This window comes from Furipterus horrens, unplaced genomic scaffold (genome assembly GCF_987537825.1).
Source record: "Furipterus horrens unplaced genomic scaffold, mFurHor1.1.pri manual_scaffold_5, whole genome shotgun sequence".
NCBI lineage: Eukaryota > Metazoa > Chordata > Mammalia > Chiroptera > Furipteridae > Furipterus > Furipterus horrens.
The window spans coordinates 135,688,260-135,714,198 of NW_028327175.1; the positions used below are offsets into that span (position 1 = coordinate 135,688,260).

Sequence of the window (25,939 nt, forward strand, 5' to 3'; positions counted from 1 at the left end):
TGGCAGGTCCCAGAGCTGGGGAAGAAAGAGGAGGCATGCAGACCCAGGTCTGTGGGACCCCAGAGTCTGGACACCCCAGGCACTATGTAGAGCAAGTTTTCTAACTTGGTGGCTGGCTATATCGTGACATCTCACATTGGAGCCCACTGAGCTTGCCATGCCCTGAAACTCAGTCTGTTTCCAGACCTGAGCTGTAGCGAAGCCCAGCTGGTGCTCCCGTCCTTCCCTGGGTGAGATGAGAGTGACGATGTATCATGTTACAATCACTGTGTGATGCAGACTGTCTGTGATCATCTCTGACGGTATGCAGAGCATTGGCCTGTCTCCAAGGTCATCACCTTCAGGTGTCCCCACAGTGCCCTAGACCAGTGCTTCCCAAGCCTTAATGTGCATCTGTGGGTCTTGTGCCAATGCAGGCCTTGGTTCAGTAGGTCCAGGAGGGGCTTGATTTTCTGTTTTTCCAACAAGCTCCCAGGTCATTTGAACCCTGCTCGTCCCACACTTTGAGGGGCAACAGCTGAACCCAACAGAATGAGAGCAAGAGGGCAGGCCCACAGCCCCGTTAGGGGCAGTCAGTCTTCTCCAGGCCCCTTGATCCTCCTGAATTTAATGATCGTTCAGGCCAGTTCTAACGGTGCAGACTCAGTCCTAGAAAGCTACTTGGTCTTACTGGCTGTGGCTCGAGGGGTGTTGACTAAGCACTCCAGAAACGCACAGTCATTCCCAGTGCTCCTGCCGCCTGGTGCTGGGGTGCTTCTCGGCTGTTCATGGTCGGTGCAGTTGCCAGTCCAGGCCACTGTCCGAGGCCAGAAAGCATGTGTGATATGTCCTGTGTCACATGGCTGTAAGTGGGGAACAGTAGCTGGACCCATAGCGCGCTATGATACCCGAATGCTTCCCAGCAGCATGCTGGGCTGGGGGGTGGGAAGAAGCACCAGCTAACCAGCTCAGTGACTCTGAAGTCACTTGACTTCCCTGGGCTTTTTACCTCTGTTGGAAGAGAGAGTTGAACTAGGCCATGTTTAAATGCCCTTCCAGGTCGATTTCTTCAAATGTACACTCCTTGTCTGGAGTTTCACTGGCTCCTTTAGATGGTGAGAGAAACTTCCAGAAGGGAACATGGAAGTGCAGCCTTGTGTTCTCAGAGGCTGTCCTGGGTCACGAGGGAGAAGCAGTGTTGGGTTGTCAGAGACTTCAGCCAAACAGCAGGGGGACCCGGAGGCCTCCCTCTGTCATTTTCTCCAGATGCTCCGTCTGTGTCCCAAGCAGGACCATCCACGACTCTCTCCCACCTGAATCTGGTCTCCTTTTGGAAGCTTCTGTGTGTTCTCTTGGGGTTTGGCTCCCTCCCCTGTAGCTCTGCACAACCCTCACAGCCTGCCCAGGGACACCGGCGACATTCCGTCCCTGCTGCAGCAGGATGGGGTATGGCTGCTTTGAACCATGCAGAGGCCACCACCCTGTCGTTTCCTACACCTGCAGAGTGGACAGAGCAGAACTGAACATACCCATGGGGCCAAACCCAGCCTGGTCTATCCCTTTAACATGCAGCTCACGTTTCCTTTCCTCCCTCTAAGGTGGTTTCTTTTCTGTGGCCTCCTCCTTCCTTGAGGACAGGCCAGGGAGCCCTGAGACTTCCAGGCAGCAGTGTGGGAGATGGGCGCCTGCGGGAGCCTCCTCCTTAGGTGGGAGCAGTGTTTGACCGCTGACTTGCTTTAGAATTATCTGTGCATGGTGGGAATGAAAATAGACTGGCTTATTATGACTTTTATTTTTATTTTAATAAATGCTTTATTACTTATTTGAGTATTATTTTAACATTGTTTTTGCCTTTTGGCTGCACTCCAGTAAGCCACTCCCACTGTTCCTCCCTCTACCCCACTAGGCTGAGGGTCCCCTCACCCACTCCTTGGCTGCCTGGTCCCAGCTCAGTGGCTTGTGAAGGGACATATTCATGTCAAGCTGTTTCTGAGTTGGACTCTCTGTGTGGATCAATCCAAGAGCCGGGAGGATGAGTCCCGCTGATGCTGGAACACTCCCAGTACAAATTGCGTGACATAATGTCACTTATTGTCAATGGGCGAGATGCCTGGATTCAAATATTGTGTCATGTAGGGTGACGGAAGTGAGAAAATGGGTTCTCTGGCCACACTCTAAGTATATATTGTCAGAGGAATTTAAATACAGATAAGACATTTAATTATTAAATGGCTTTTCAGTGTGAGACTCCACTGGAGCTCTCTAATTAGCTGTCAGTCCTGTTGTAGCCGTGACGGGGGTGCCCTGGGCCACCTCTCTCCTGATTTCCATGTATGAATTCCACTTCATGCAGCAGCCACTGCTGCTGGGGCACTGCCTGAGTATGCGGTCTCCCTGCAAGGCAGGAAGAGGTCACAGTTTCCCTCTCCTCTGGGACTGCCTTTCCCCTCTTGAGTCAGAGCAGCTTCCCAGGAACTGTCAAACTGGATTGGTTTGAAAAGGAAAAGACTGGAAACGCTACCTCCCTGTATGGCTAACACACCTGTAGGTACGTGTGCAGATAGAGTCCAGGGCCAGGCCACGGGCAGAGGTGGAAACAGGGTGAGCCGGTGGCAGGGGAGACAGACAGATGGACACCTGACCATATGCACAACAGATTTGGTAACTTCTGGCCTCTGCCCCTGGAGAGTCTCAATCCCTCTGCGCAACTTCTGCTTTTGGGAGCTCCCGGGGGGCAGTGGCCCCACTGAGCTGCTATTGAACCTCCTGCCATGGGTGGCCCACCTGATCCCTCTGCAAGCCCTGTTGGGACATCTCACGCCCTCCTGTGACTTCAGCCTTCCCTTTCCCCTGGTGACTCCCACCTCAAGACCCCTCTCCTTAGCCCCATCTCATAGTCCCAGTTGCCTGCTGGAGGTGCAGTCGCAGCCCTCCGCCGCCCACCAGACGCTGTGTGTCTCTTAACATTAGTTATAATAGCTGATGACCCAGGGGTGAATAAGCCCTTCGTACCCATTGGCTTATTCAGACCTTCAGCAGCCCAATGTGGGAATCTAGAGTATTCCTATTTCATTGCCCAGGAAACTGGGGATGAGGGCCAAGTGTCCCGCCCAGGGCCACTCAGCTAGGCTCGCTCCAGAGCTGATACTCACGGCCCTGCTGATCCTTCCTAGGCATTTCCTACATCTGGGAGGATTCAGGTCCTCTGAGGTGGGAGCCCCACCCCTAGTGCCTGAAGGACTACTGTGGCCTCCCTGGCTTCCCACCTCTCCTCCTCGGCCCTTCCTCCTTTCTGGCCACCCTCTGGGGTACCAGGCATCATCTTCCTAAGGCGTCACTTGATATGTTTTCAAAAATCCTCAGGGGTCCTGGTTGCTGTTGGCTCAAGTCCACCTTCCTCATGCTGGCTTTCCAGAGCTCCTTGGTGCCAGGCCCTTGCAGGCTTGCTTCTGCCCACCCCCCGCTTGGGGGAACCAGGCTGTTCAGCTCTGCCCCCAGCTCACGCTCAGCACTGAGGTCATGCTGCTTCCTCTGCCTTTCCCAGTCCTTGCTCTCCCCTCCAAGCCCTCGCCTCATCCCCTAGTGCTCACTCAGGCTGCTGCTGCCCAGGGTTCCCTTCTCTCTGATTTGCCCTCCATTGTCAGTTTGTGTGGCCATGGCTGTGGGTCCTGCCTCTCTCTCTCTCAGGGTCCTGTCTCTCTCAGGTTCCTGTCTTTCTCTGAGGTGGTAGACGAGGCATCATTATTACAACTTCAGTTCTAGGGTTGGAAGGTCAGAATTGAAAAGCCAGCCTCTGCTTCCTCGCTGTGCGGCTTTTATCCAAGTTACCTCCTCCCTCAGCCTCCTTCCCCAGCTCTGAAGTGGGATAGCAAAGACGCTGAACTGGAGGGCTTCTGTGAAGATGAAATGTGGTGGTCAGCTGTTGGGGTGCCCACCATTTGTAATTCCGGTGCTTGGCCATGAGCTCCAGGGGGGCAGGTCTGTGCCTGCGTTCCTGTTGGACCCCTGACAGTGCAGCCGCTGTGTTTTCATGTGGAAGGCCCTGGGGGACGGGTTGTTCCCGCCGTGATAGTTCAAGGCTATTGGTTTGCCAGACACTTGATAGCAGGCCTTATATCAGACTTTTGCAAAGTAAACTATAAACTGGGCTTCCTGATGCACTTGGATGGTAGTATCGAAATGGTAATAGTAACAAAATCATTAGGCTGGTGATCACAGCTGTGTGTAGCGAAGTGGAAGGCAGTGCTTTGAACAAGCCAAATGCAGGGAATGGCAGAGAAGGACAAGGCCAATGGCTGCCCATGCACATTGTGTGTCTGGGGAACATCTTCCAGATTTAATGTTTTGCCCGAGGTGCCGTGGATTGCAGGCCAGACCCCATAGTCAGGTGCTGTAAGACTGCAAAGCAATCATGAATGCTCAGAGTGGGGTGAAACAGGGCAGACTTCCTAGAGGGGGCCCTTCAAGATGGACAGGGCTTTTTATTGTTATTAAGTTCTCCATTATCAAAAATTTTAGATCGCTATTTTTTGTATTGGTATGTATATAGGCGAGGCAAGACATCTTTGATAAACAAACAAGAAATCTAAATTGTGGGTATTCTTTCTACACTTTTCACAGTGAGTTTTTCCCGCCACTGGAAGCATCACCACGATCCTGACTCCCTGCTAAGCCCCACCTTGCCCCCACCGCCCTAATGAACTGATATTTCAGTGCCTTGACTCAGAAACGCTTTCTCTCTAAAGGTTATTACCTCTGTGACCCAGAAGTCAATTATTTCATGGTCTTTGAGACCTTCTACAATTGGAGTTTCAAAATGAATCAGATACACTCCCATGAACTTTGACCCCGCTGAGCAGACATAAAACATGACCAGGAATTTCGTCAGGGATAACGCAGTGGCAAGGCGCCCCTTGCTCTCACGTCTCTTCTTTCTGAGGCTTGCTGGTTCAGTAGCTGGAAGGATGAGGTGTGGTTGTAGCATCTGTAGTCTGGTGTGTAGGATGAGGGGGTTCCAGGGAGAAAGGGCCACCTGTGGAGGGCGTGGCGCAGGTGCACAGCCTGGCTGCAGGCCCCTGCCTTGTGCCGGGGACCAGCTGCTGCCTCTCCCCCATTTCATCCTCCCATTTCCCCTTTGTGGGCGGAAATGACCATTCCCGTTCAGAGATGGGAAAACTGGGCTTTGGATATTCCCGGACTCGCAGGAGGAGCAGGAAGGCTATCAGTTCATCAGCGTGATGGTTGGGTGGTTTACATTGGTCTAAATGAGGATAAAGCCACCCAGGAGCAGCTTGGCTTGTTGGTGGCTCTCATTAAATACACAACTAAATGGAATTAAGTTTTTCTGCCTTTGTGAGTCTTTTCACATTTGTGCGTTTCTAAATCACACCACACATCCTGATTCTCGGGAGAGAAAATGTGGTCACTGGAACAAGAAACCACTGGCTGCTGGATGGTGGGGTGGGTGGGGGTGTATCTGCCTCCCCCAATGCCCGGTCAGGCTGTGCTTTGGGCAGGTGGTGGCACAGCTCCACAAGAGGCAGGAGTGCGGAGCCAGAGCCACTGACATTTCATTCCTGGTCACTCCTGCTCTACGAAGCCTTTTTAGCTTGGCTGCTGGAAGCTTCGAGCTGATAATGATGAGGGAGTGAAAATGTCAGCGGGATCTCAGCTTCAATCAGAGCTGTTAAAATAAGGCTGGCAAGCCAGCTCTGCCAGGGGTAAGTGCACAGAGAGACAGGGAGGGCAGGAGGAGTTGGGGGGACCTTGTCAGAGGAGGTGTAATGGGGTGAGGGCCAGGGGAGGATGATAGGAAGCTATCAAGGCAAGTGGTGAGTGAGGGTGGGAAGCAGAGACGGATAGGGGGGAAATGCTTGTTTTCTCAGCTGTTCTGTGATTTTTAAAAGTGACATCTCAAATTTTGTTTGGAAAGGGAAAAGCAGAAGGCAGCTGGCTGGGTCCCTGGGCTCCGTCGGCAGCTGGCTGTTTTGTCTGCTGGAGTGAAATTCTAACAGGCACCGGGAGAGGAGCCAGCTGCCAGCCCCACTCAGGGCGAGGGATTCTTTCTCTGCTGGGCTGCTGGGGATGAGGCATTGCCCTGGGCTTGTCAGAATGCAGACTCTCAGGCCCACCCCAAATGTGAGGCAGACCCCGAGAGGGCTTGCCTGTGCATCGCTGCTTGAGAAGCACTACTTTAGAGATGATGGTCATGGCCCTCCTTTTGCAGGTGGGGACAATGAGGCCCAGAGGGCAGAGGGACTCATGCCAGGTCGCACAGCTAGTACAGAAAACAGAGGCCTCTGAATCAGGGACCGGAGCATTCTTCCCTGTACAGTGCCCAGTACAAATGCGGGTTCAGTACGAATGGTTGCTACTTCTCTCCCTGACCTGGTGCCGTGGCTTGCCTTTGCCCCAGGGACTAGTTTCAGGAACCGATCGGCATCGATGGGTGAGCTCCAGTTCTTCTCCTGAAGAATCTCTCTGGTACGTGATTTGGTCTCACCTCTCCCTTCATCTGGTACCTGCTCATTTCTCCTCTCTTGTTCCAGAGTTGACCTTGGAAGGTGTGAGATGATGCAAGGGGATGCAGGGGAATAGAGGGCCTAGGGACCCCGCAGAGGGACCTTCCATGGAAAATAGTGGTTGGTTTGAAACAACAGCATTAGGACGTGGTGAGGTCAACATCTGGACCCTGGCTGGAAAGCATGGATGCAGTTTATTAGTGTTTTGGGGGGGAGAGGTGTAGAACAGCTAACGAAGGTTGGAACAATGTGTTTATTGAGATATACTCCTTTGCATTTATTTTATATTTAAAATAATTCCATAAACAGCAAAGGTTCTTCCATCCCTCTAACAGGAAAAAAGTAAACCAATAAAATGACATAAAGTAGCTTTAATTAATTATAATAAAAGTCAAAGATATTTGCCTATTATGTTGTACATTGATGCAGTCCATACATTTTTATCAGACTCTGATTTCTCCTGAGGCACTGTGCTTGGTGCTCATCACACTATGGACAAGGATACGGTAACTTCTGGTCTTAGTGTAGCTGTCACATACTCCACACATCTGCATTTTCCTTATGAATGACAGTTATTAGTGACAGGTGCTCGAACCTGACACTGCATTTTTTTTAGGGTAAAATCTCTCCTGCCTTATTTTCTTTTGTAGCTATAGATCCATTTATTTATTAATATACATTTTATTAAATTTATTGTAATGAATTTTATTTGTCGATAAAATTATATAGGTTTTGCTCTGACTTGTGTGGCTCAGTTGGCTGGTCATCGTCCCACAGAGTGAAAGGTCACTGGTTCAGTTTCTGGTCAGGGCACGTCCCTGGGTTACAGGTTTGGTCCCCCATTGGGGCATGTATGAGAAGCAACTGTTCAATGTTTCTCTCCCTCTCTTTCTCCCTCCCTTTCTCTCTTTCTGAAAATAAATAAATCAAGTCTTTAAAATTATATAGGTTTTAAGTGTACATTTCTATGATGCGTCATCTGGATATCACATTGTGTGCCCACCACCCAAAGTCAGATCCTCTTCTGTCACCATATAATTGACCCCCTTTACCATCCCCCCAGCCCCCTTCCCTCTATAACCGTCCTACTGCTATCTGTGTCTATGAGTTTTTGTTTGTTCACTTGCTGCTTTCACTATATCCAACATATGAGTGAAGTCACATGGTTCTTGACTTTTTCTGTCTGATTTATATCGCAGTGTGATATTCTCAAGATCCATCCGTGTTGTCGCAAACGTCTCCTGTCTTCTTAATGAGGGTTCGCATGGCCTCGTGTAATTATCACTCATTAAGGCTGGGGCATCCTTGGAGCACAGCTCAGCCAGTTCTGGAGCCAGCAGTCAACGCAGCTGTGGCTGGGAGCAGGCAGATATGCTAAGTCACCATGTACGGTCATGCAGGCTGGGCACTGTCCAAAGGTGTCCTTTTTAAGGGACACCATTCACATCGTAGGTATGAATTTGTATGTTTCCTTCAACAATTTCCAAGTAAGTGAAAACGCCTTGAGGAAGGGGCACCTTTTACTAATTCCCACAAGGGCCCCCCAGGGCCTGGCAGTGGTCCTGGACGTTTTGCTCCAGCACTAGCCCTGGAACTTGCTGCCTAAAGCTCTTCCTACCGCTCAACACGCACTGGGGGCCTTGGCCCTTTCTCGGTTGGAATAAGGAGATCCTCCTGGCGCTGTGACTCAGCTGCCTTTCTGTGAAGTGAATGAGTCTCAGCGCCGGAGCAGTCTCCTCCCAGGTGGTTTTTGTCACCTTCTGAAAACCCTCTCCTTTGCAGTCACCTGCTTCTCTGCATTCGCTCTCATTTGAACATCAGTTTTTGTTTGTGTCCTCCCACCGTCCTTTGTCACCTTCCCTAAGAGAGCGTCTGGGGTGTGAAGGAGGCACAGTCCCCTCATCTGAGGCTGTTGCTTATCTGCAGTGGCCGGGCCCGCTGTCGAAGCCTGCAGGTCCTCCGCTGCCTTGGCGACGTGACCTTCCCGCAGACGCTGTGCTGGACGCTGCCCTGCTCTGCTGGCTGTCTCAGAGTCGGGAGGATTGGAGTTGGCTCTGCGTAACAGAAAACTTAAAATAAAAAGATGCCTTAAACTAGATATGGGAGTTTCTCTCTCACATGAAAGTACGGCAGCTCCAGCGTCACCCAGCTAGTAAGAGGCAGAGCCTGGATCCAAACCCAGACAGTCTGACTCCAGAGTCTCTGCTCTTGACCCACATGTAAAGTGTTTGTGGGATTTGTGGTGTGCAAGAGAGAGCCTGCACCATGCTCCCACCATTCCCCAGCCATCTCCAGCCCTCATGACGGCAGCCTGTCCCTGCTGGCCATGTCCCCTAGCCTATAGCTAGTGTAGTTTCTTCTCACTGAGGAAGCCTTCCCTCCCCAGCTGTGAGCGAGGACAAGACCCCCTGCCCCTCCTACACCCACAAACACACACAGGGACTTGATTCATTCAGGAAGAAGCGGCAGTGGCTAGAACTCCATTCCCACCTCTGCCGGGTGATTAGTCACATAGAACATGTCCCTGATGGCAGATCATCTGAAGACTTCACACTCATCATCGAAGCCTGACACCTCCAGCCAGTGGCAGATTGTCCTCTGGGCCCCAGGCCTGCCCAGCAGCGGTGCGGACAGCAGAGCACAGCGCCCAGAGCAGAGGGCCCCGTGGCTCATGAACTGCCTGCTTTTCATTTGCACCTTCGCTGGCTGTAAGGCAGGACATGGGCTCCCTGCTGTGAAAAGCCAAGTACTCCTGGGCTCCTGCTTCAGAGCCTCATCCCCAGTCATGGGGGTCTTGGCCTCTCTATCTCAGTCTCTTTTTGTCTACCTCTCTTTGTCGTTTTTCTCTCATTTAGCTTCTTTTCTTCTTCATTCTCTCTCTTTTATTGTCAACACTATTCCAGATGCCCCCCATTTCTCCCCCTTCCGCCTCCCCCCACCTGGTCTTCACCACACTGTTGTCTGTGTTTGTGGGATACACTTACATACATGTATGTCCTTTGGTTAATCTCTTCCTGTCCCCTCCATCCCCCTCCTTCTTTCTCTTTTGCCTGTTTCTCCTCATTGGTCTCTTGTCTCCATTTCTGTCTTTGGGTTCCTCACCTTTCCACCAGGTGGCTTTGCCATGTGCCTGAGCTGGGAGTTGGCTGCTGCCCCCACAGGGCTGCAGCCCATTGCTTTCCTTCAGTGTCTCCCTCCAGGGTGCTGCCCAAGTAGATAAGCTGGGTCCAGCTTTTACCCACCCTTGGTGTCCAGACCTTACCTCTGGCAGCCCATGAGGGTGAGGCAGGGACATTGACACCAGAGTCATCATGAAGGTGTGGCACATATGGCACTTTGTTCCCTTCGTGGAGATCGTCACCTTCTAGTTCTTCTACCTGCAGCCTTGGCCTCCAGCCCCTGCTCCTGGCTTCTAAGGTGGCCTTTGACTCTCCCCTTTCCTTCTTTCTCATTCCTAAGAATGGCCTGGGACAGCCCCGCATCAGTAAGACACTCAGCTGTCTTTGCCTAACCATCTGAATTTAGTAGCAAATTTTCACGCATGCTGTAAGTAGCTCTTTTCCTGCATAGTAAGTTTGGCTGCATAGAAAAGCCTTATTTTAGGGCCACTAACGAGGCCCTCTCTGCCCATAGTATTTTGTTTACATTCCCCAGATTGAGCCTATGTCACCAATGATGAAGGCTGTGTCAGGAATCCTCCTCTTTTTAAAATGGAAATCAGATCTGTCAGTCATTCATCATCTAGTATGAACTATTCTTCTGGATCCACTTTCCTTAACCTCTAATTAATATCAGTTATTCAGGAGACGAGAAAAACCGAGAGAAAGGGTTGGAGGAGGAAGCAGCCCTGTAAGGGGGTGGGTACTGGGTGGGGTAGGACAAGGAGAGGGGTCTGAGGGGCAGAGATGACAGGGTTGAAGGCGACATGTGTAGAATAAGGATTCTCCATCCTGGCTGCACATTGAAATGCCTTGGGGAACTTGGAAAGATCCCAATGCCTGGTGGATCTATTGCTAACCCGTGAATCAGAATCTCTGAGGTGGGGCCCAAGCATCGGTATTCTTAAAAGCTCCCTAGGTGGTCCCAATGTGTGGCCAAGTTTGAGAACTGATGCTCTGTTTGGTGCTTCACAATTTAAATGTGTGTACAAATCACCTTATTAAATGCATATTCTGATCCCATAGGTTGGGGATGGGGCCTGAGACTGCATTTCTGTCAATGCCATTACTGCACATCTTCTTATCACACTTAGAGTAGCAAGGCTGTGGTTTATATTGCTTATTCTCCAACCTGGCTTAGTTCTCAAACAGTGAAATATGAGAAATGGGACATATTGGCCCAGCTGACCCACACACAGCTTTCCCAATACAGAGCTCCAGTAAACCTGAGCTAGAGCACAAGGTTACATCCAAGGCTCGGGCTCCCCGCGCTGGAATCAGATCCAGATGTTACAGCCTCCTGGCTAGATGCTGGGTACAGGAACTGAAAGCCATGACCAGCAAGCTCGAGCAGCGGTGGGGGGTAAGAGGAGGGGTGCTTTGAGGGGTGCATTTGTGTGTCTGCTGTCCCGTTCTGTCATGTGGCGGCTATGCCCACTTGTAGATGTGGCCCAGGCGGTCGCTGCCTGATCCCTCACACTAGCGTGTCTTTCTCCACCAGGCAGGCAAAGGGCAGATGCGCTGTCATTTTTATCAGGGGGTGAGAGACTCACACGCAGACAATGTGACAAGTGCAGTGATAGAGAGAGTGGAAGGTATTGTGATACACGAAGAAGCGGGTAGGTGATGGGAAGGATGGAACAGCGTTCTGGGCCAGGGACATGGCAAGAGGGGCGTGTGGAGAGGACCTTTAGCCTAGGGGCTGTGCCCTCTCCACTCGACAATGTCACACAGGCGATCTGGACCCAGCTCAGAGCCTCTGCCCTTGGCCGGAGAACAGCCCCTTGGAGGAGCAGCTGTGTGTTAAAGGGTCACAGTCAGGGGGTCTCAGACCTCTATCCCATCAATTCCGAAGGGGGACCTATTTTTTAATGTCAAAATGTCACAACCCCCCACCCCCAAATGCTAGTTCGACCTTGTGAGTAGCCAATAATAAAATATTTAATGAGTCTCACCCCTTCGCCAGGAGTGCAGTAAACAGACATGGCCCTTGCCTCATGGAATGCATGATTTAATGGGGGGGGATAAGCAGTAATTAAATAATTCCATGAATAATTGATTGACTGAAACTACAGTAAGTGCTAAGGAGAAAAGAGCATGGGTACAATTATGAGGTGACCAAGAAAACACACCAGGTTTTTGAAGGAGACCTTAAGCAGTGCTTTTAATGGCCTGTATTTCATCTATCACAACATCTCCTCTGACCCGAGAGGAATAAGAAAAAGAGCAGTAGCAATAGCTCCCATTTATCGGGCCTTAAGCTGCTAACCCACCTCTCCAATCCTCATGGCACCTTTCTGAGATAATGACCTGTATAGTGCCATTACAGACAAGGAACAAAGGCTCAGAGAGGTGGAGCCCAAAGTCCTGGCTAACTCATTCAGTCTGCAGACAATGTGAGGGGTGAATAAGGACACCCAGGTGTTTCTACAGGTATGTCGCCCTCTAGACTCTACAGCCCAGTGGGGACCTCTGGTCTGGGGTGTGGAAGGAGTGAGGAGGGACAGCAGGCTGCCTGGCAGCACTGGCCATTCACTGGGGAAGAGTAGGCCTACTGGATCTGGCCACCTAGAAGAGGAATAGTGTTTCCATCCCTCCTAGAGAATCAAGAATTGGGCCAGCTTTGGTGCTCAAATGGAAGCTTCTGCACTTGAACATCAGTTTCTGGTGGTCACACTGGTGGCCAGAGCACCCCACTCTCTCCTGTCTGTCCCAGAAGCTGGCACAGCTGCCACACAGGAGGTCTGGCTGCCCTTTGTGCTCCAGTCTTTGCAGACTTAGACTCATTTCCACACTGTGGTGAAGCTGAGGGCAGGAGTCCTGGTGGTTGCTCATTCTGCTGGGGGCTCATGGGTGGTGGCCCAGAGGGTGTGCCTGAGTCTCCATGAGAAGCCAGTGGTTGAAGGCCTTGGATCCTCCCTTCAGGCTTCCCCCCAGGACCCCTTCCTTCTCAGAGGTCCGGGGATGCTGCCTATTTGTACTGACTTATGATCGAAGCTCCTCACCACAGGATTCCAAAACTCACTTCTTTGTCTTTCAGACCTACGGGGGCTTGGGTGGAGTGAGTTTCTGAGATACTTGTAGGAATCCAGGTGTAAGGAGAAGCCCCCTGACAGTGCTCATCCCAGGCTGGGGCTGACATTCCTCTCTCCCCACGGCTTTGCTGCTCAGAGAAAACATGCCAATCTCATGCTGTATTTGATGAGACTATGTCTAAAACTTATTGCACAATTACCTAAGTTCTAAGACCAAGGGTCCTGAGCATAATCTTTTTCTTGATGACTCAATATCAACATTATGGATGTTCATTATCACACTCTGCTTTTTAGGTTTTAACCCCCTTCTTCCAAGTTCACTTATCAAATGTCACTGGTGACATGCATATGCTTCTAGAGACCCCCACCTTCCCATCACTTTGAGGATTCTAATGTGCTGAGCCCATGTCACATGCGGGTTAGCTGTGGGCTCTCCAGTTGGACAGCCTGGGAAAGTTACTGTGCCTCAACTACACTATCTGGAAAATAGGAATGGTGAGAGCATTTTTTAAAAAGCTGACTTTATTTTTTAGAGCACTTTTAAGTTCATAGCAAAGTTGAGTGGAAAGCACAGTGAATTCCTATATACTCTTTGCCACCCACACATACCCACCCTCTCCCACTGTCAGCATCTACACCAAGGTGATGGGAATAGTTATCTCAGAAGGTTGTTTTAAGGATTAGTGAGTTAATGTATATAAAACATATAAAATACCTAGCACAGTGCCAGGCACATGATAAATCGGCATAAAGCTATCATCATCATCATCATTATCATTAATAATATTATTATTATTGTATTGTGCATTGTATTGTATTGTTGTGTGTCATATGAGTCAGTAATGATCATTAAAGTCCTAAGGATTAAAGTGAGTGGCTTTTGTGTGGGGATCTGGGGACAGTTATTTGGAGGCAAGGCCAGATGACTTCTCAGCACCTCTCAGTGTGTGAGTCTGTGCCTAGACCATGGAAAGTCTGGCTTTTCGAGAAGCAGGGAAGGATCAAGTTTTACTCTTCTCTAGAAGTAGCTTAGTTGCATGGACTGTGCTCAGCACATGCTTCTCCTAAAGAGTCTGAGGGTGGGAAACTTGAAACTCATAATGGTTCTATGAGATGGACTGCCTGTGAGCTGGTGAAGAAGAAAGAAAAGCTGAATAGACAAGGTCTGGTATGTGGGTCAGATGGGCAATATTGAAGGTGGCTAGGATCCAAGGTGTGTCTTTAGCTCTGATCAGAGGAAGAGCTGCCCTGGGCTTCAGCACCACGGACAGCTCCCCAGCCAGCAGCTCCTCTTGGCTGGACTTTCCTTGCCTGGCCACCTGCAGGTCTCACTCAGCCAACTAGAACCCTTCCTTGCCTGGGAACGTGGCAGAGCTCTATCTTTCTGCCTGCCTTTGAGGAAGTTAGGGGTCTTATGCCTTTTGGGCATCCCTGGGTGCCTATGTGGGGGGACACGTGGGGCTTCAGATGTGCCAGAGCTGACCTTTCGCCATTTCAATCCCTTAAACTCCACTTTACTTCTGAGAAACTCTGGAGACCAAACTCAGGCAAGGCCTAGACTGCTCTTCAGGAGATGGGAGACAATGGGCATCGTCTCTGGTAAAATAAATGGGCCCCATTCCCCTCTTGGAGGGAAAGAGTGGATTGGGGATGCCTCAGGGACTCTGTGATCCTCTTGGCCTCTTTAGAGGACCACTCCTGCCATGGACTTCAGTCGGTTGGCTGTTCTGGCATTAGCTGCTCTGTGTACTGGCCAGGGCCCTTGACTTTTCCCTGCAGAAGCTCAGACTGGCAACTTGGTCACTTGCCCTTAGTGGAGCCCCATCCCCAAGCACAGCCTGGATTCTACTTGCCCAGCCCTGTTGCCTCCTTCTTGGTTCCCTCTCTTCCCAAACCACATTAAATCCTGTCCATTTCTCTCCTGGTCCTTATCTTGGAGAAACCAAAGAGTATTCCCTGAGTTTAACTGAGAAAAATGATATGGATGAAGGATGGTCTACATGCTGTGTAGTACATGCATTGCTCAAAATATTCTAAAAGCTACCCTATTCTAAGGCAGCTGGTGAAGAGCAGTGTACTGGATGGTGTGGGGTGGACCCGTGTGCAGAATGGCTTCTCCTGAGCTCTGCTCCCAGGAGGTGATAGTATAAGTAATTGTCCTGTGAAGCACATTGCCGTGTCAGAAGCAGACCAATTTACCAAATGTCATTTTGCTAAAAGCCATTTTGCCAAAAGTCAATTCACTGAATGGCCAATTTGTCAAATGACCAATTCATCAAACTGACTTACTTCCTTTAACTATTTGGTGTGAGTCGACTGGTTTGCATTTTGTCTTTATTACAGCATTTTAAGGGTTGTTCCATTTGTCTCTGCCCCTGCTCCTGGCATTTGAACTACTGTGAAACCATTCCAGTGTCTTGCTGTGACTGCAGGGAGCTGGGGCAGGGACAACCCAACCAGTCCTAAAAGGCCACTGTGAAGACAAATGGAAAACAATTCAACTAAAACCAAATTGGTGAAGAAAACAAAGAAATTTAGCAAATTAACCCTTTGGAGAACTGGCTGGTCTGTGACTTGGCTTCTGGGGAAGTGACTGCTGCTGAGGGTCTTGCTGCTGACGATCTTGCTTCCCCATCCATTGGCCTCTTCTTCATGGGACCCGTGGGAGGCCACATGCGCTTGGTTTTAGAACAAGGAAAAGCCACACCTCTCCTAAGCTTGTTCTTGTCTATGGACTGCGAAACTGTAATACAGCAGCTCCCCGTCCCCCGGGGCTGAAAGAGGCCCAGGGCCCCTCTGAGCAGATGCAAATGCTTTCACAGGGTGCGCCTCTTCCTCTCCTCAGAGGTTTTCACCCACTTTTGTCTCTGTTCATTTATTTACTTTTGACTCTTCCTCTGGTTCCTGCTCTCTCATTCCATTTTATAATATACCCTTAAGACTGCCTAGGTCCTCCTTGAAGCAAGGCAGAAAAGGAACTCAGACCTGCATAAAGGCTGTTCTGTTGGCCCGTTGCCCCCACTCCTGCGTCCTCTCTCCTCCAGCACCAGCATCTCAGCCCCGAGGCCTCATCCTGGAGCAGGGCAGTGCGCCGGCTCCTCAGGGAGACGTGTAACCCAAACACGCTGCGTTAGAAGGAGACACTGTCCTACCTGGGGGAGGCAGGCATGTTCACCTGCACAGTCAAAATGCTCAGGGGCCCACGGTGTCTGCCTTCCCGCCTGCGCGTCCTCGTGCTCACCGCTTTGGGCTGGGCATTGTTTTCGCCACGCTGTCCTCTGTGTAGTACCCCCTCAGCCTGGCTATGTCCTCACTGCCTAGAATTGTGAACCCTCGCTCTTCTGGTATTTGTCACCTGGAAGGTTTTCCCCCCGTTTGTCTCCTCCTTGTGGGCGGGTGGGGTGTCCAGCAGGGGAGGGCACTGGCATCTGCTGCGTGCCTAACAAACACCACACCCTGAAATCAGTGTTTCACATGTCATTTTAAAACCTTTTCATTGTAGTATAACATATATACAGAAAAGCACGACTTTCCTGTGTACATGTTAGATATTTTCATATGTAGAACTCGCTGAATTTTCACAAAGTGAACACACTTGTGTAACCAGCACCAGATCAAAAAGTAAAACATTACAAGCATCCAGAAACGACAGTAGCCATGATCCTGACTCCTACTAGCGTAGGTTTGTTTTGCCTGTTTTAGTGCTTTATAGAAATGGTACATGTGGTATCAATCTCAACACATGGGAAGTTCAAGCAGACGACCGCCTAGCCTGGAGGCTCGCGGTCAGGCAAGGTACGTCACGTGCAGAGGCTGCGCGCAACGAGGAGGCAGCCCAGAAAAGATCGAGGCGGAAGCAGCGTCAACAGCAGCAACAACGGCCATCTGCCTTCACCTGTAACAAGTGCGGCAGGGATTGTCACTCCCGAGTCGGACTGCACAGCCATTCTCGGCGGTGCAGATAGACTCTCAAGAAGCTACGCCATCGTCTCTCGAGACGGACGGCTGCCGACGACATGTGGTATTTAATCCCCACCATAGCTCAGCAAGAAGGAGCTGCGATTAGCCCTTCTTTACACGTGAGCAAGCAGACTCAGAGAGGTTGAGTAAGTTGCCCAAGGTCACACAGGCAGTAAAAGGTGGAGCATGGAGTCAAACCCAGGCTGGACTTCAGAGTTATCGGTCCTCAGAACTCGTAGGTGTCTGGGTCGAGAGCCTTGTCTCCTCCAGTGTCTCCCTGCTCAGGACCCAGTGGAACACCTGGGGCTTTCTGGGAGCTCAGCATGGGTGATCAGATACAGTGAAGGCCTCCCCTGGCACTCCGATTCAGAGGGGCCCGCATCACACGCCCCTCCCCCCTTTCATTCACCCTGTTGCTATTACTGTGCTCTTGCCCTGGTGGCTGAGACCAGTGCCTGCTGCTTTTGTCTCCTGCTTGTCCCGAGTCCCTCACTCTGCTTCTGAGCAGCTGTTCCTTGGCTGGGCCCTGTGGCTGCTTTGTGGGGTGCGTGCCTCTCATCTGATATCTCTGTCATGGGAATGACCTGCAGTGCTGCTTGGTAGCTGCATACGAAACAGTCCGGTGAGGAAATGTCACCCACGGTGGTTTACGGCGCTGTGATCTGGGCTGCTTGGTGTCTCTTCCTAATGAGGTTTTTGCAACGTTAACTGTGCAGGGCTGGAGGGAGGGTTGGCCACAGGAGGATGCGTGGCTCCAGGCCATGTTGGGGGCAGGGGAGGGATGGCACTTCTCCAGCCGACAGCACCTGGGGTGTGTGCACTGGTGCTCAGACCAGCCCATTTCTCCCACAAAGTTCAAATCCCACCATCCATGGTGTCAGCCTCCAAAACCACCTACAGGACTTTGGAAATGAGTTCCCAGGGGAAATGTTGGATGTTCCACATTTTTAAAAAACCTCAAGACCTCCCGGAGCATGTGTGAGCTTTAATTCCGTGAATCTTAAAACCAGCCTAGGAGGGGGAGAGGTGGTGAAGGAGAGGGGACAAAGCTGGACCACTTGGCAATTAGTACAGGTAGTTTGGAGCCTCGCCAGCAATACAGTTGTCACCTAGTGTGTGCCAGACAGTCTTCCGGATAGTTTCACACACCTTTATTTATTCACTCCTTTTATAAGCTTATGTTACTCATGGAAAAATTAAAGCTCAAAGAGGCAACCGGTTGAGCAAGCTCGGTTTTGTACCCAGGTCACCCGGCTCTTCTCCCAGACTAGCTACTGCCTGGCCAGTGCCTGGTCCTCAGTGAGGCCCCCTTTGAGGACGCCGGAGTATCTGATGGCCTGCCATGTACTCCCGGTGGCCTGACTCTGGCTGTCAGGGAAGCAGAGGAGAGGGGGTCAGGAGGGCACACAAGGATTAGCAAGGGGAACCGGCCCCTTAAGAGAACCACCAGGCCCCCGGAGAAAGCAAAGTGTCCATCATTCCTTTGTTGTGAGAGCAGCAGGGGTCGGGTCCCAAGACCAAAGGAAACTAGGCCTGTGGCTGGTGGAACCAGTCTCCCTTCACCCCACCAGTGCCTCCCTTTGGTACTATTCCCTGGTCTCTCCTGCACGCTCCCCCACCTAGACTCGACTTCTGGAGATGATGAAACAAACTCATTCACAAGAGACTCACATCAAGAATTAGCCACTGTAGGGTGTGCGCTTGGACATCCAGGTGGCATCCCACTGAGCAGGTACCACCAACTTCTCCCCTGAAGGTGTGTCCCACAGCCCCTGGCCTGGAGTGGTGACTCCTGACCGCAGAAGAGCTGATTAGCACAGCCTGGCTCTCACCAGCGCCTTCCTAGGCTGTGTACCACTGGTCTCCACCCCAGTAGGAAAGCAGGGGGGCATCTGTGCTAATGTAGTGATCACCCCTCCTGTGAGTGCTGCCTCCGCCCCCCATGAAGGCGGGAAGTGGCACGCCACAGGTGACAGGTGAGAGGCTGCCCTTCCCCCACTCCACCCACTGGGGTTGTCTGTGTCCAAGTCTCTCCCTAATGTTGCCCACCCCCCAAATAGGAGTTGGGGCCTCAGCTCCCGGCTTTGAAATTCTGGCCGGGAACAGGGGTTACAACCCAGTTTGCTTTAGCCCTAGCTGGGGGCAAGAAAACCTTTGTAAAATTCCCTCTGTTCGATGCAGCTCAAACGTTAATACGCTAAAATGCAGAGTCTGGTTCAGTAGCAGGGCCAGGAGGAGCCTATGTCTGACAAAGCCCCAGGTGACTCAGCTCCTGCTAGCCCAGGTGCCAGGGATATGGGTGCTGAGTCACCTGCTCTGGGACCCTGGGTGGTGCTCACTAGCAGCAGCCATGCCAGGCTGTCCTGTGCAGGGTGCCCAGGGTGATGCACACCGCATGTAACTTAAGCCCCCTGACCTCCCTGGGATGTCAGTTTTGTTGAAAGGGGAGAGGGAGGTGCAGGGAACTAACTGCAGGTCGCGTCCAACATCACAAAGTGGCTGGTGTCAGAGCCGGCCTTGAGCTGCACCCTCCTGACTCCCAGTCCTGGGTTTTTCACTCCCCCCACCCCCTGCTTCCCCGCCACCTTAGATTCTCATAAAGACAATTAAGATCTGAGCAATGGTAGCCAACTCTGCCAGCCCTGCTGAGTACCATGCACAGCCTCAGTCAAGCCCCACGACCCCACGATTATGCCCCCTTTACAGAGGGGGAGACTGAGGCACCAGGGGTTGGGAAAGTTGCATGAGGCCCCTGGGGAGGGTACATGGCCAGCTTTGTCTGCTCCAGGTCAAGTCCTTAATCTGACAGTCTCATGACAAGGAAGTCCCAGGTGAGGTGGCCTGGAACAGTCAGGCCGCAGGGTTCCCTCCTGGCCAGGCCCCATACTGGGCAGGCTCAGGGAACCAGCCAGAGGAGGGGACAGGCCAGACTGCCATGTGGCTGTGAGGCACATGGAACAGGCCTGAGCTCTGTCCGCAGTGGGGCGGCCAAGCGGGCGGAGGGACCCAGGGCCAGGTCTGGCCTTGGCTGGTGCCCAGCAGCCGTGGCTGAGTCCCCTGCTGATCCTCTTAGAGGCCAGTCTGCCAGCAGAGCCCAATCTGGTTAGAGCGTGAAGTGGGATTAGCAGTGAGAACATGGGGTCCCGACCTCAGCTTTCCAGCCCCTGCCTTCCTGAGCTCTGTCAGAGGCTGGGAAGATTGGCAGCGTTTGGGAGGAGAGGCGGCAGGAGTGGGGTGCCTGCGGGGGTGCCCATGTCAGGGTGTGGGCCTGGCTGCCCCCTTCTCTTCAGGGGATGGGCCCTTGCTGGGGGTCTCCTGCGTGTTCCCTGCCCTGGGGGGCTGCTATTGGCAGCAGCTTGCCTCTCAAGACCCCTGATCTTGAGTGGTGGGGCTCAGGCTGGGGATCCCTGCCTGCAGGCCCTTTACCCCGAGCCCTCCAGAGTGGACTCCGGCTCCCTTTCTTCCCAGAAGAGCCACTCACCTTCCCTGGGCTGCCCACAACTCCCTGTTGGTGCTACTGGTGCCACCTCAGAACCACCGAGGATGCTCAGTTATTTACGTTCCATGAGGACATGTGAAGGGCCAGGCAGGGCTGATTATAACAACGTGGGCAGCAGCAAGTGCTTCTCCAGTGCTTCCCTTCCCTTTCAGAGCCCTTATCCCCATGCCTCTGCCTTCTCCTCTCAGCCGCATGGCCTGTCCTGACTCCTAGTTTGGGTCAGGTAAATGCAGAGGGATTGGAGCAAGAGAATCATGTAATAATCCTCTTTAGCTCAATTCCATTAAAATGACTGAGCCCCTGCCATGTGCCAGGTCCAGGGAGACAATGGGAACCAAGAGACAGTGTCTGACCTTGGGTGATGATGGTCTGGAGGGGGAGATGGATGTTAATTAAGCAAACATCAGAATTTCATTAATTTCAACTCACCAGTATTTCATTACAACTCTGCATTAGTGCTAAGGAGGAAGGGCAGGGGTGTCCCAGGAGCCTTTAGGTGAGGAAGCTGTCAGGGGAGGTGTTTGTAGACTGAGGTGTGAAGGATGAATAGAAGCTTATTGGGTGAAAAGCGGATGACTATTCCAGGCAAGGGGAACAGTGGCTGCAAAGATCCTGTGGCAGAAAGATTTGAGGAACTGAAGGGGCAGCAGCAGAAGTGGAGGAGCAGGCAGGGCACACACAGTGCCTCTCACATCAGATCCTGAAAAGTAGGTGCTACTTCTCACCCCCATTTTTGGAGGTGAGAAGACTGAGGCCAAAGAGGTTGATTTGCCTAAGACCATATGATTTAAGTGCATGAGTCAGGGCTCATTGAACCCGCGTTTTTATTTGACTCTCAGCTGTGGGCCTTCTCCTTTACACCCCGGCCTCTCAGTGTGTGCTTCCCAGGCCAGCCATATCAGCATCCCCAGGGGACATGTCAGCAATCCAGGACCTTGTGCTCACCCTAGAATCTGTCCCAGGCCTGTGTTTCTCTCTCCAGACCTGCCCCTTGTCTGGCGGCTGGGTCCTTGCTCCGGGGATCTGCTTTTCGCTCTCCTGCCTGGGACTCCCTTCTGAGCCTCTGTCTGCCCCATGGCTCCGTGCCCTTCGCTTACCCTGGCCAGTACCAGGCCACCAGCTTCTGTCCTTGCAGCTCCAGAGCCCTCCCTCCTCCAGGATGGCCTTTCTCAGTGTATCTCCTCCTGCCCCAACACACCCTGGCCGCACTCCTCACTTCGGAACCAGTGACAAGGTCATCATGAGAGGAGGCTCAAGGACGCTGAAAATGTGATAGGGAAAGATGGAAAGATGTAGGTGGTGCCTTTTGGGTTTTCATGCCAATGGGTGAAAATGCAGATGAGAAACTTTATTTCAAAAGGTTTGGGAAACACAAAGCAATTGTTGACCAGGTAGGAAGTCAACTGGAGCAAAAAAAATTAATAAAAAGAAAATAGCTTTGTTTTGTGCTGCCATATGGCGAGAGGAAATCCAAGTCGAGGGAATGCTTCTGGCGCCCCCTAGAGGAAGTTCTGGAAACGATCGTCAGAACCTTGGGAAAACATCCGGCAGACTGGGTCTTGGGCGGGACAAAAGCCAGCATTTCTTAAATTTTGCCAGATTTAAGAGGTAAAAAGACAGAGGCTTAACTACGTTAACTCAATCTTCTCCAAAGCCCAGTGTGGTAGTACTTTTATCCCCATTTTACAAATAAGGAAACTATGGCTGTCAGTTGCGTAACTTTCTGGGGCCCATGGCTGGGAAATGGTGGAAGCAGGAATTGAGCCTAGAACCTTCTCATCAGAGAGTCAAGCTCTTCCCACTGCCCCCTCTGCTGCCAGCATACTGCATTTTTCTCAGACTTCCAAGGCTCACCTGTTTTCCTCTGGTAGAGAGGCCGGCCTCTTCCAGCGTCTCAAATAACGTTTCCTTTTCTCATTTAACCAATGTGAGCTGCTCAGCGCTGTGGCCTGACCTGGGCCTGGGCCTAAGGTCCCCGGGTCAGCTCAGCTCTGCTCCATCCCTGGACCCTCACCTCTTGGACTGGCTCTTGGTGTTGTACCGCCTGTATGCCCACAGGCAGCAGCTTTCCTCTGTAAGCTTTGGTGCCTAAAAGACCATCAGATATACCCCTCTCTGCTCTAACCTGTCACTCTCTCTGGCCTGCAAGGCTTATTTCTGCCAACACCTCTCCCCAGCACCCTCTTCTCCAGGCAAATCCAACCGCTCCTGGATCATTCAAGACTCTACCCTGTCTCCTGCCTTTGTAAAGCCTGTTCCTGACCCTCCCTCCTCACGTAGCTCCTGGTGTGAGTTTTTATAGAATTGCTTTTCCTGAACCTATTTTGATGTGATGTTTTTGTAAGAAGCAGACACTTGAAACCCATTTATTATAAGGAGCTAATGTTATTGATTAGGCTACACTGTCATTTTTTAATAGAGACCCCTGGGGAAATTCTTGTCTCATCTTAGTGCCCCAAATAGCTATACTCTGGAGAAACTGGTGCTTTTAAGTTTATACATATATTGGGGGCACTGTTAACTGAGCAGCATCTCCTTTCCTCATGCTCTGCCTGGACCTGGCAGGTGTGTGGGTTACCTGGGGCTGCATTCTTGGTATCTACCATTGATTTTTCTTCTTCTCTTTGTCCCACTTTTCACTCCTGCTCTCTTGCTGTTTTATAAATCCCTATAAACTACCTCAAAGCCTTTCTGGAATGAGGTTGGCCTGAGTCAATAAAATAATCAATACAAATAGAAAACCTTCCTCTCAGGGTCGTGGTGAGGATTAAACAGAGTAGCGGCCAGCTGGGGCCAAGTCGAGGGTCCCATTGGAGGTCCTCATCCCTGTGCGGCCTCATCTTCCTGATTCCGTGGACGTCTCTTGGACACTTCCCCCTCCCCCGACCCTTGTGTTGCCCTCTCCGCACATGGTCTGTTCTCCCTGATTCGCCGTGGGCAGGAGCAGGAGCAGGAGCAGGAGAGTAGCTGTGTCTGTCCTCTCTCACCCCACTCCTCTCAGAAGCCACACAGCCAGCAATGGGCCCCCTCCCCTTCCCCTGCTCCCTGGGATCTCAAATGCCCCAGGAGCCAAGCGCCTTGCTTGCCATGTCTTGGAGTGTTCAGCATGTGGCACACACACATTGGCAAGGAGAGTAAACATCATTGGGCTCAGCCTCTGCATTTGACAAATGAGGAAACTGGGGCGCAGAGAGGGATGTGATGGAGCCAGGTTCCTGACATATTGCAGCTCATTTGCGCCAAGTGGAAGCGTGGCCCCGCCCTCCTCAGAAACTCCCAGGGGGGCCTCATGCCTGCATGTCAGGACCATGCTCTCTGCACAGCCTCCAAGCCTCTCCTCTTGTGGGTCATTCCCACAAAGCACCCGTTTTAGTCTTTGACTGTTGTGTAGCCAAGTACCTCAAAATAGAGTGGCCTATAAGAACAATAAACACTTATTAACCCACAGTTCCTCCAGGTGGCTGGGTGGTTCTGGCTTGGAGTCTTTTATGAGATTGCAGTCAAGGTGTGAGCTGGGACTGCGCTAACAAGAATTCCAGAGACTGAGTAGCTTATGCACAACAAATATTTACTTGTCACAGTTCTGGAGGCTGGGAAGTCCAGGACCCAGGTGCTGGCAGATTTGGTGTTTGGGGCGGGTTTGCTTCCTGGCTGTGCCCTCCCAGGGCAGAAGGAGCAGAGGCACTGGCTCAGAACTCTTACCAGGGCCCCACACCATTCATGAGGGCTTGGTCTTTAAGACCTAAGCCCCTCCCAAAGCCCCCACTTCCTAATGCCATCACCTTGGGCATTAGGGTTTCAACATCTGAATTTGGGTGGGGACACCAACATTGAGACCAGGCTGCATCATCTGGAAGCTTGCTGGGGCTGGAGACTGCTTCCATGAAGACTCCCTCACATTGCCGGCAAGCCCGTACTGGCTGCTGGCGGGAGGCCTCAGTTCCTTCCCATGTGGGCCTCTCCAGAGAGCTGCTGGTGTCCTGGTGACATTGAGGCTGGCTCCTCCCAGAGAGAGCTATCTGAGAGAGAGGAAGGAGGAATCTACATAAAAGGATCTTTTATGATATAATCTCAGAAATTATCCATCACTTCTGTCATCCTCTGTTCTTCAGAAGTGAGTTCCTAAATCCCACCCACAATTAAGGGGAGAATTAAGCTCTATTGTTTGAAGGGAGGAATGTCAAAGAATATGTGGACAAATTTTAAAACCACCACAAAACTCCCATAGACACCTACCAGCCCACCTGCCTTGTTCCCTCCTGCCTCCGGGCCTTCCCACTGCTCAGAAGGGGCTTCCCTCATCTCCCTTTTCTCTCTGAGAAGCTCTGACTTATTTTTCAGGATCAGCTTCAGAGTTCCTCTCCTCCCCCTCAGGTAGAGGGGTCACTCGCTTCTCCAAGCTCACACATCTCTTTGGAAATACTGCCCTTCCAATGATGATTGTAAGCTGCCATGGGAGTCTGTAGTGTCCCTAGCAGGAGGCCAGCTCTAAGCACACACTTGCTGAATGAAGGAGGGAGATTTTATTCACTGGTTTCCTGTGTGTCTGCCACGGGCTGTGAGTGTTCTAGGGTATTCTGTGCACCTGTGGTTACCTGCACAGGCATGAGCCCAGCTGTCGCTGATGTGCATAGATACTCCATCAAGGCCGGTTTGATTCTGCGTGGGGCTTCCATGTCTGCCTTGGCCCCTAGTTACTGTGACCATGAGCCCCTGGGTGTGGGCCTCCTCATTTATCTCTGTGGCTTGCACAGCCCTTGCTCCCAATGAAGTAATTCACCTGTCAGATGGCCCTGCCCAGCATCCCATTGAAGAAGAGGGAGAGAACAAGCCCACAGGCCAAGGGAACAATAGAGCTGGTATGGGCTGTCGGGTCATGGTACCGATTACTCAAATAACACAGAGACACTGGGCTGGCCTGTAGATGCATAGCCAGGAGGTGGGGGAGCTGTGACTCTAACCAGCCTTTCTGAACTCAGGGCCCTGTGTACTCTGCTGCAGTGCTTCTGTTCCCTTGTCTCTGCAGAAAAACCCAAACAGAGTGACGGAAGCCCCCACAGCTCAGGTGACAATGCTGGGGGCCCTGGGGGCCTTAGGGGCCATGTTCTCAGGGCTCATGGGGTGCATGGGGGATGGGAAGAAGACGATCAAGCCCCGAGGGCCTGGCCACAAGAAGGGGCTGGGGTCTGAGGTGTCTGATGTAGGGGTCTCGGGCATATTGCCTGGGTCCCCATCCCAGTCAACCTTGGGTATTATACTTAAGTTCTCTCCTCTGCAAAATGGGCAACGTAACAGTCTCTACTTCCAGGGCTGCTCTGGGACCTGACTGCCTGGGTTCAAATTCTGAAGCCACTACCCACCAGCTGTGTTCCCCTGAAGAAGCTGCTTAGCTTCTGACCCTTCCTCTCCTCTTTGTGAACTGGGAATGGTAATAGGACTTGCCCACGGTCAGTGTGAGGGTCATGTGCACTCGCACACGTGAAGTGCTAGGCAGTGTGGCCCAGGGGGACACGCTCAGAACGCAGGGCAGTTGGTACCACACTATGGGAAGGAAAGGGACTTTTGTAAATGTCTGTAGTGAAGAGGTCGAGAGAGGGACAGAGAGGCAGGTGAGCAGGTGCCAGAGGCCCTGGCTTGCCAGAAGAGCTGGAATAAAGGTCCACAAGCTGGCCTAGGCTCCAAGAGGCCAGAGATTTGCAGCCCCTACAGTGCCTCCTCCCTCATATCAGGATGTTGATGATGGGGGGTGGGGGTGGGGATGAAGTCCTCAGTAATCCCTGCCCTCCA

The 25,939-nt window shown here is 51.8% G+C and overlaps 1 protein-coding gene across 1 annotated transcript in view; it reads left to right on the plus strand.

Annotated features, from left to right (window-relative positions):
* The window catches only part of SLIT1 (slit guidance ligand 1), a 158,539-nt gene that overhangs the window by 77,628 nt on the left and 54,972 nt on the right, over nucleotides 1-25,939 (plus strand). The gene's annotated exons all lie outside the window — the stretch shown is intronic.